At 37.5% G+C, this 10,014-nt stretch overlaps 1 long non-coding RNA gene across 1 annotated transcript; it reads right to left on the minus strand.

Annotated features, from left to right (window-relative positions):
• Nucleotides 1–5,898: 5,898 nt before the first annotated feature.
• Nucleotides 5,899–7,526, minus strand: LOC107583237 (uncharacterized). Its single transcript, XR_001609020.1, has 2 exons — nucleotides 7,455–7,526; nucleotides 5,899–6,425 (listed from the first exon to the last, which is right to left on the minus strand). It is a non-coding gene; the product is annotated as an uncharacterized lncRNA (long non-coding RNA).
• Between the last annotated feature and the right edge of the window lie 2,488 nt (nucleotides 7,527–10,014).

Below are 10,014 nucleotides of genomic sequence, written 5' to 3' on the forward strand. Positions count from 1 at the left end.
CTGTGTGTATTGTGTCTTTTTAATTATGTTTCATGTCTATACAGCTCTTATTAATTTTCATTTTATTTTAATCATTTTATTTCAGTTTAAAGATTATTTTATTTCAAATAACGAAAGTTTTTTTTTTAATGGTTTTAGTTTTACTTAAAGGGATAGTTCACCCAAAAATTAAAATTACCCCACGATTTACTCACCATTAAGCCATCCTAAGTGCAGTGGCGTACCACAAATCTGTGAAGCACATCTTTATTAACCCCCTGAAGCCGTGTGGAACATTTTCTATGATGGATGGACTTAGTTTATTGGACTTCTATTAAACTATTGAATATTACCACCCATGCACTGCCATTGAAGTGCCATGTGGGAAGTCGTGGCCTAATGGTTAGAGAGTCGGACTCATAACCCAAAGGTTGTGGGTTCGAGTCTTGTACCGGCAGGGATTGTAGGTGGGGGGAGTGAATGTACAGCACTCTCTCCCACCTGCAATACCACGACTGAGGTGCCCTTGAGCAAGGCACCGAACCCCAACTGCTCCCCGGGCGCTGCAGCATAAATGGCTGCCCACTGCTCCGGGTGTGTGTTCACGGTTTGTGTGTGTTCACTGCTGTGTGTGTGCACTTTGGATGGGTAAATGCAGAGCACTAATTCCGAGTATGGGTGACGGGAGACAAAACAACGGATGGATAGCAGCACTGATAAAGAGCAATCAGCAAGAAAAGTGACTTATTTTAGCAACAGGTCTCATTTTATGCAAAACTCAAATTATGTGAGGGAAAAGTAAATTACGTACAATTATAATTTAAAATTGAAAGCAGCAATTTCCTGGAGTGTCATGTCTGATTGTGTGAAAAAAAAAAGTTCTCAAAATGATGAACTATTAACTCAGGACAGATTTAAATGCAGTATGATGCTGCTGCAATCAAAAGTGATATATAGAACAACCATGATACTGTCACATGTACACACTTTGGCTTTGCAGTCAATTACTAAACCATGGTCAAAAAGTTTGCAGATAGTCCTTGACACAAGTATAGCTTCATGGCACTTCAACAGATATTATGAGCCATTTACAGCATCACCCCGGCACAGAGGCACAGATGGGGCCAGAACATCACACACTACCCATTATTTTTAAGCAGACACTTGGAGCTCATTCAGATCACAAAGCAATAACTAAAGCGCTAGAGGTGTTCATTGCAAAAATATATGTAGCCCTAATCAGTCTGATCAAAGATTGGGGATTTCACTATGATTAAAACACATGAGCAGGATTACGATTACATCATATAAAATTTAATTAAATTAAAACATTTATTTAAAAATTATAAGTTTTAATATAATTATTAAATACATTTATTAAAAAACAAATAAAAATAATAAATACACAAAACCTCAGAGAACATTATAATTGTTTTAATGCTGTTCATGACCTCTTTAATGTTGTTTAGTTTTTATTTTTATAATTTCTGTGTTAATTTTAGTTACATTTCCATTGTAAACATATTCCTGTGTGTATTGTGTCTTTTTAATTATGTTTAATGTCTATACAGCTCTTATTCATTTTCATTTTATTTTAATCATTTTATTTCAGTTTAAAGATTATTTTATTTCAAATAACGAAAGTTTTTTTTTTTTTTATGGTTTTAGTTTTACTTAAAGGGATAGTTCACCCAAAAATTAAAACTACCCCACGATTTACTCACCATTAAGCCATCCTAAGTGCAGTGGCGTACCACAAATCTGTGAAGCACATCTTTATTAACCCCCTGGAGCCGTGTGGAACATTTTCTATGATGGATGGACTTAGTTTATTGGACTTCTATTAAACTATTGAATATTACCACCCATGCACTGCCATTATAAAGCTTGGAAGAGCCAGAACATTTTTAAATATAACTCTGATTGTATTCGTCTGAAAGACTAAAGTCATATACACATAGGATGGCTTGAGAGTAAGTAAATCATTGGGTAATTTTCATTTTTGGGTGAACTATCCCTTTAACTATAACCTTGTTTGCACGTCCAAGCTTTGAAGTGATATTTTTCTGTAAATGTACAACATCAGCTAACATCTTGGAAATCAAGCAGAAGATTCTAGATTTACTTGCTCACAAACGTACCCATGATATCTCAGACCAATGGAACAGCATTTATGACACATTTAAGCAGTATCTGGTGCAGCAGCCTGCCATCTACTCTGCCTTAATGGACAAGAATATAAAGAAGAATGTCAAGGACTGATATTGTCTGACAGTGAACTGAAACTGGTAGAGGAAATTATTAATCTGCTTAGCCCCTTTATGACAATTACACCACTCTCGAGCCCAGAAACAACCTCCTCTGTGTCAATGATCCTCCCTCTGAAGAAAGTGATTGCACAATGATACCAAGAGATGAAGACAGTCCAACCATAAAGTCTGCCAAGACAGCCATCAGTCAGGACCTGGAAAACAAATATACAGAGTCTAACCTTCAGGATCATCTCCTTAGAATCTCATTCATTGATCCAAGGTTTAAGGGCACGTACACACGACAGTATATGATGCGTCAGAGAATACTGCCAATCCAATCATTTCAAAGGTGATGGTGAGAATGTAAAGGAAAAAGGCAAATATCAAGTTAAGCTCTGTCATACTAATAAAAGTTGAGAAATGTACTGCAACACATTCTGATGTAGTGTGTACAGAACAGAACTCACTCTCGAAATTGAGAAGATTGTAGTAAACATAGTAATGTTTTACCAACTCACGGGTTTAGTATCCACTATTTTTGACCGAAGTAATATTACAGCGAACAAAGATTCATTATGTTCAGTGAGATTAACTGAAACACTGTCAACAGAGCCATTGTGTTTTGTATATGTTTGGAACTTTGCACAGCACGCTCTTGAAGTGTTGCCATGTCCACTTATTATAAGCAACGGTTATTAAGCATCTTTGGATTTGACTTATAAAAGCAATCCAATTTATGAAGTTAATAAATTAGGCAGGTGCATATTACGATATTTTGGTATGTGGCTGATTTCCAAGATAACACAAAACTATCATGGATGTTGGAAAGGACGAGGAAACACATTTGAACTCACAATACATCACTATCTCAGAGCAGATGTAGCCTACTAAACTCAAGGCCACTGCTCCTCTACAAACTTTTAAAATGACAGCGGTCCATGTTCATTAGTTCAGCTGATCAACTGGACCTTCCTGTCAGAGTATGTCACACATCTCTGCACTTAACAATCTCATCCAGACTGTGTGTGTGTGTGTTTGCTCAAGATTCACACAGACGCTCGTCTAGCTTAAGGATTCCACAGGGACATGTTTTCTTTTAATAAGACAAGAAAGATGCCAATTATAGGCCCTTTGGTTCTTTCTGACCCTCCATGCTATGCTTTAAATTGGTTAGTTTCAAAGGCATAACGCTGGACTGCTCTCTCCCTGTTATGAACCCTTCTATTCTCTTTCTAAATGATCAGCAGCTTTTTTTGGAAAACGAAGGGAATGGTAAATGTAAATGGATAATCACACAAGCTACTTGTTTACATACCAGCCTCTGACTGGGTATTTGGTGCATTAATTCTGCTTATCTTTACACATAAATCTTTGTAGAAATAATGAATGGTACAGCATCCAGTATACAGTTTGTAAATGACTGTACAAACCTCCTATTTAAATCAAACACATACAGTAGCAGCCCAGTTTCCCACCTAGTTTAACTAGTAAAATTCTGCTGTGGCCCAGTCGAGTTTATAAATCTTTGTCTGACTAAGGAGATTACCGGAGATATATCCAGCTGCAGCCCCACAGACTCACATGTTTCAGGACACACACAATCCAGGCCACCCGTTTCAGGCTGGAAGTGAGGCAAACCATATATGGTTTAGGGCAGATCTGGTCTTTTTAGAGTCATACCACCTACAGTTTTGTAGTGTAATGTTCTTTTGTTAGATTTAATACAAGCTATTTTCGAATGGGTTTTGATAAGATTTATATGTACAACCTTTAACAATACCTGAAATGCTGCAAGTATATAATCTGATTATTTATTCATATTCATTTTTGATCAATGTTGTTAACGAATGTAACCTCATGGATTTTGATAGAACGTATATGCACAACCTTTAATAACAATACTGTGACGAGCGGGGCAGGACCGAGAGCCATGGGAATGGAGCAAGGCCGTATTTATGTTGATTTATGATTTATGTTGTGATTTATGTTGATGTGTACGTCAGTCGTCCGTGAGGGGCTGCCATGTTTACTTTTGTTTATTTATTTATTTTATAATTAAAGTGTTTAAAGGTTTGCCGGTCCCCGCCTTTGTTACATTGGTGCCAAAACCCCGGAGGAAGAAGGAACATGCTGTCGGAGAGCCCTCACTGCTGTGTGGAATCCACTGAGCCATTGAGCATGGCAGGGCAGAGGCTGCCACCATGGACACTCGAGGCAGTGGGCTGGAGTGAGTTGCCGGGGGGACGGACAAAATCGCTGCCGGCTGCCTGAGATGTGGATGGGTGGTTGCCGACTGAGGCCTGAACCTGCTGCCATCCGCCATGATGGGGAGGAGCAGGGAATGGGGGACATCTGTCGGCTTCCCGAACCCAGAGGTTCCTCTCTCCCCGCTCTCTCTCCTCATCCTTCCATCTCCTTTTCTCTCGCCTCGTCTGTCATTACCCCCAGGTGCTGCAGCCACCATGATCGGCTCCTCCCGGAGGGTGGGTGGGCGGGGGGGAGGGGGGGGGGTTGAGTGCAGTCTCATGAGTACAGCCTTTCCTGCTCTGTATTGGATAAAATACCAAGAGCATTCATAGGTTCTTCATTATTGTCGACATGAAACCAATTCCATGCAAGGCTTAGACAACTGTAGCAGCATTTGATGAACTCTTTAAGGCACTTTGTGTTCAGCACATCATACCACGAAAGTCTGACAAACTTTTACACGTCCATCCAAATGGGGGGGGGGGGGGGGGGGGGGGAGGGGGGGGAGTTGAGTGCAGTCTCATGAGTACAGCCTTTCCTGCTCTGTATTGGATAAAATACCAAGAGCATTCATAGGTTCTTCATTATTGTCGACATGAAACCAATTCCATGCAAGGCTTAGACAACTGTAGCAGCATTTGATGAACTCTTTAAGGCACTTTGTGTTCAGCACATCATACCACGAAAGTCTGACAAACTTTTACACGTCCATCCAAATGGCAGTGCAGATGCTGGAACCATCCAGAGAAAGACCTAGAGTCAGAGAACAAAAGGTAAGATTTCCTGGAAAGGAGTGATTTAAGATTGGGTCAAAGCACGTTTACTCATTGAACTTCCTCTTTGGAAAGCTCTTGTGTTTATTATGTGCAGAGTTCAGATGTTCTTCAGTGTTTGGCACATATTCTGTATTTAAGAAACATTTAATCACAGTTGATGGTGATGGGACAGTCCACAATGTGAGTGTGAATGAGGGTGAGTCCAGCAGAAATTGTGAAAGAACTTTTGAGCTGAATGTCAGTGAAGCTGACTCAACACCTTCGACTTCACAACACAATTCAGCAGTGCTAAAATCTAAAAAACTGTTGCAGGACGATGTGTGGATCTGTTGTTTCTCAGTTACAGGCATCAATAATTGCTAATAGTACAGCTCAGAGTGTAGTTGTTTCAATGGAGGAATTGATAAATTATATTCATTACAAGAGACAATACTGAGAAGTTTTTAATCAGTTCTGGGTAGTAAAGAAATTAGTGAGAAAGTTGAAGCTGTATTCTATGACATGGACAATCACTTCACTATCTTCAACACTGAGGCTAAATTACTAAGGTACTACACAAGTGTGTTATTGGTGTGCGATATGATGCACGTCGAGACAAAACAACAGGAATCTACACCCAAGTGCCAGTTATGGACAAGTTTGCATATGTTCCAGTTCTAATAAAAACACTTCCAATCCATGTTTAAAAATAAGGAAAAGTTAAAGTTTCTCAACAAGCAAGTCAACACCACAAGGATATTTATGACGATATTTGTGATAGAGAATACATGAAAACTTATAGTCTTTTTTCACGTGACAAACATGCACTGCAGCTTCAGCTGTACTATGATGACTTTGAGACTGCCAATCCATTAGGTTCTAAAAAGGGCATTCATAAACTTGGTTGCATTTATTTTATTTGACGGAATCTTCCCCCAAAATGTAACTCTGTTTTGATGAGCATCTATATTGTTGCCTTGTTTCATTCCAAAGACTTGAAAAAATATAGATTTGATGCTGTACTTCAACCTCTCATTGATTACCTCATGATTTTAGAAATTCACACTGCTCTTTCTAATGCCCATTTAAGAGGCACCATTGTGCAGGTAACAGGGGACAACTTGGCTCTGCATGGACTATTTGAATTTGTAGAGTCGTTCAGTGTGTCATACTGTTGTCGATTTTGTCTACCCTTACGAAAAAGAAGTTTATTCAAGTGTGCTATTAGTATACTTCTTTTAAACTAAAAAAAATAGGAAAGTATACTTTCAGTCTAATTTTATGTACTTCTCAGACATGGGCTTTGTGTGCTTCTCAGAAATATACTTAAAATGACATTTAAGTATACTTGACTTATACTTAGAAAAAGTATAAATATATTTGAGCTATACTTGTGCTCCGAGAACGTTTTCATTGTTATATGGTAGGGGGCGCTAGTACACATCTTCTGTACAGAATTTCCACACACAAAAAAAACACAAATGAAGAAGAAACCGAAAACAGCAGATGCTTCCATATGTATTATAACACGATCATCAGACATAAAACAGCATCAAAACTGTGTAACGTTATGGAATAAAATGTCGACCCATGAAGAGGAAATAATGACTGTCAAGCTTTGGGGTGTTGATCGACTTCATCAATGTTTTGATTATCATTCTGAATCCAATTAATAGTAATTTTTCAGCTTTTTGTTCAAAATCTTGTTAATTTCTTTATTTTTTTTATTTTTTATTTATAAAACTTACCCACATTCAGGTGTTTAAAAAAGAATGCATGAAGCTAGAATAAAATGTTTTTGTTTACAAGCAAAGAAAACTTACGAGTATACTTACAGTATAAACTACCTAACTAGAGACTATACTTCAAAGTGTACTAAAAATGCTACTACAAGTATTTAATTAATAAACTATCAGTATACCTATAAGTTCACTTTTAGTATAGTTGCAGTACAAACTGAAAACATAGATGTAAACTAGTTGTGTACTCAAAGTTTACTACTGTTATACTAAAAGTATACTTAAAAGTATACTTTTATATGCTAGAAAGTGGGCCAATTTAGTCCCAGGGAGTATTGAAATAGTACACTTACAAGTATATTACTAGTACACTGATATTTGTATACTTACTACATAAAGAATACTTAAAAATATACTTGAACTTTACTTAAGTATACTTACTAAAATAAACTTGAAGTATACTACTTTTTGGTAAGGGTAACTGTGAAAAGTGACTTTCAGACAGTTTTCACTGAAGATTACCCAAATTTGATTCTTCGTTCAAAAGATTTACATGCAGTTCATTGTAAGGCATTACTTTTTTTTTTAAATTAACAATTAAAATTGTTTGCTTAATACATTGCAGTTCTTTGAACCCTCTGAGAACTATGCAGTTGACATAATGCATGATATAGAAGGTGCGGTGCAGTATGAACTGAAACTTGTTTACCAGGATTTGGTTAAAAATTTGCTGGCTGTTAAAGAGTTAAGTGAACGAGTTCAAAGTTTTATTTTGTCAGCGATGAATATGCTCTTTTGTGAAGTTCAACAATCTGTACTCAGGTAAATACATTTTCCAATTATTTTTTTCTCTGACAAACATTTGAGCACTGTATACTGTAATTGCTGTACAAGAGAAAGCACATATAATTGGTAGTTTTTTTTACACTGATCCTGGAACTGTTTACTTAGGAAGCTTCTACTTATGAATGTTATGTGATTCGTTTGTTAGCTTTGTGTTTGGCCTTCTTATTGTTCTACAGCCAACAAAACAGTGTAACATATTGAAGTCTAGACTTCAAGGTGAATTCTAAAATAAATGTAATTTAAAGCAACTGGCATTGTGGAATGCTGAAGAAAGATGAGAAGAATGAACTTTATTTGCAGGTTCACTGACAGCTTAAAATATTTCAAAACCTCAGAGTTTAGTGAAGGTTATAACTAAATAAATGGGCCCATTATGATGACTGATGTTGTTTACCTTATTTCGTGACCAGGTTGAAGAGAAAGTGTGTCGATGTTGTTGGCTGGGTCTCGTAAGGACCTTTAGCCTACATTTTTTAAACCGAAGCTTTGTTTTAAAGATAATATTAATTTTAAATGCACATACATTTTCTTAAATAGTTTAATCATCTTGACTTGACTGTATGGAGATTTGGAGAAGTTCTTGCACACTATATGTTCCTTAAATCAACATATTGATTTCTTGGTTCTTTAAAGCATCATGTCACTGGTTAGCCTCTGATGGTCTGCCTGTGTGCGTTCATGTGTTTTGGAGGAGGCGTGGCTTTGGAGAGTGATTTGCAGGGAGGGTGCGATCTTATGCTTTCAAAGCTAACTTGCTATTGCTAGAAATCCAAAATCGCCTACCTTTAAATATTGCTTCATTTTAACAATTTTAAATTGTTATTAAAGCATACATTGAATACTAAGCTATATATATGGAATTGTAAACACAATCACTGTGCTTTTGTGGTGTTTTTTTGTCCCATTTTGGCTCCTGAGTGTACTCTATATAATACCTGAAAGTAATTCAGCATGTCAACCCATCTCTCTCTCACTTTGGTTGTCTCCCTCTGTCTTTCTGCATCTGATTGTAAGACATCTGTCGTTTGCTCCGTCTGTCAGTGTAAGCAGGTGCGTTTCTGACTCCTCACCTGTGTGCTTCTATGTCATGTTCAAAGCCTCACACTCACACACAGGTGGAGAGAGGTGAAGGGAAGAGTCAGTGTTTTTTCAGTGTTTCTGAAAAGAGTGCTGGATGTTGAATAACTGAAGGTCCAGTTGACAATAGAACTTTCCGGCTGTAAATAAATGGATATTTGGAGCTAATTATAGGATGAATGAATTTCAGTTGGCTTTGAGGAGTATGAGTCATGTACAGCCTCACTTAAGGGCAGGATGTGAATAATAGTGACATAATTTTGAGGATGAATTAAAAATAAAAATCATGAAGTGACTACAGATGTGGTCACTACATGGCACAAAGAATGGCACAGTTCATCTCAGTTCAAAATGATTTTATCACATTGAAATTATAAGACAGGAATTCATTTAGCAGCTCCTTAAAAAGAATCCACTTTTACATGGTGTTTGGACATAAATGTGTGTTGGCAGTGTGTGAGCACAATCACCCTACAATGATAAGAATCCAGCCTCTCCTTATTTTCCCCACTAAACTAAAACAGTCTCATTAGACATGCCATTTTGATTCTCAGGCCCTGTCCACGGTCATTGGCTGACACCGCCATAGTAGCAGAGACCCCACCCTGAGTGAGCCACACACAATCCACCATGTTTATCTTCACGCTAGAGCATTTGAAAGCAGCAAGTAAGAAATGTCTGCTTATTAAAGCTATAGAAGTTATTCAGTCAAGAGCAGTGATTTTCTGTTTTTATTTATTGCTTGGCTCATATTAACAGCGCAGACAGCAATATATGTACTGCATATTACGCTGCTGTCACTTAGTGCACAGCTCTAATATAAGCAATTTCTTTCCCAGCTGTTTACCTTCACAGACATAACCGACTGTGTTTGTGTTTTTAACATAACCTTGTGTGTATTTGACAGTTCAAATGCTATAAGACATGAAACAGAAGTTAGTTTGGTACTTACATGCTGTGTGACGGTCGGCCGCTTTCTGTGCTCGTGCTTCGGATGTGTGCACTCGGAAAACACTATATCACAAGTTTAAATTGATATGGCTTTAAAACTGATGATTTCAGTGCGATATACATGATAATCAAAACCAAACAGATGTTTTTTGGCAGAGTATTTGAGGT

Source organism: Sinocyclocheilus grahami, unplaced genomic scaffold, assembly GCF_001515645.1.
Source record: "Sinocyclocheilus grahami isolate Dianchi unplaced genomic scaffold, SAMN03320097.WGS_v1.1 scaffold51.1, whole genome shotgun sequence".
In the NCBI taxonomy this organism is placed as follows: domain Eukaryota; kingdom Metazoa; phylum Chordata; class Actinopteri; order Cypriniformes; family Cyprinidae; genus Sinocyclocheilus; species Sinocyclocheilus grahami.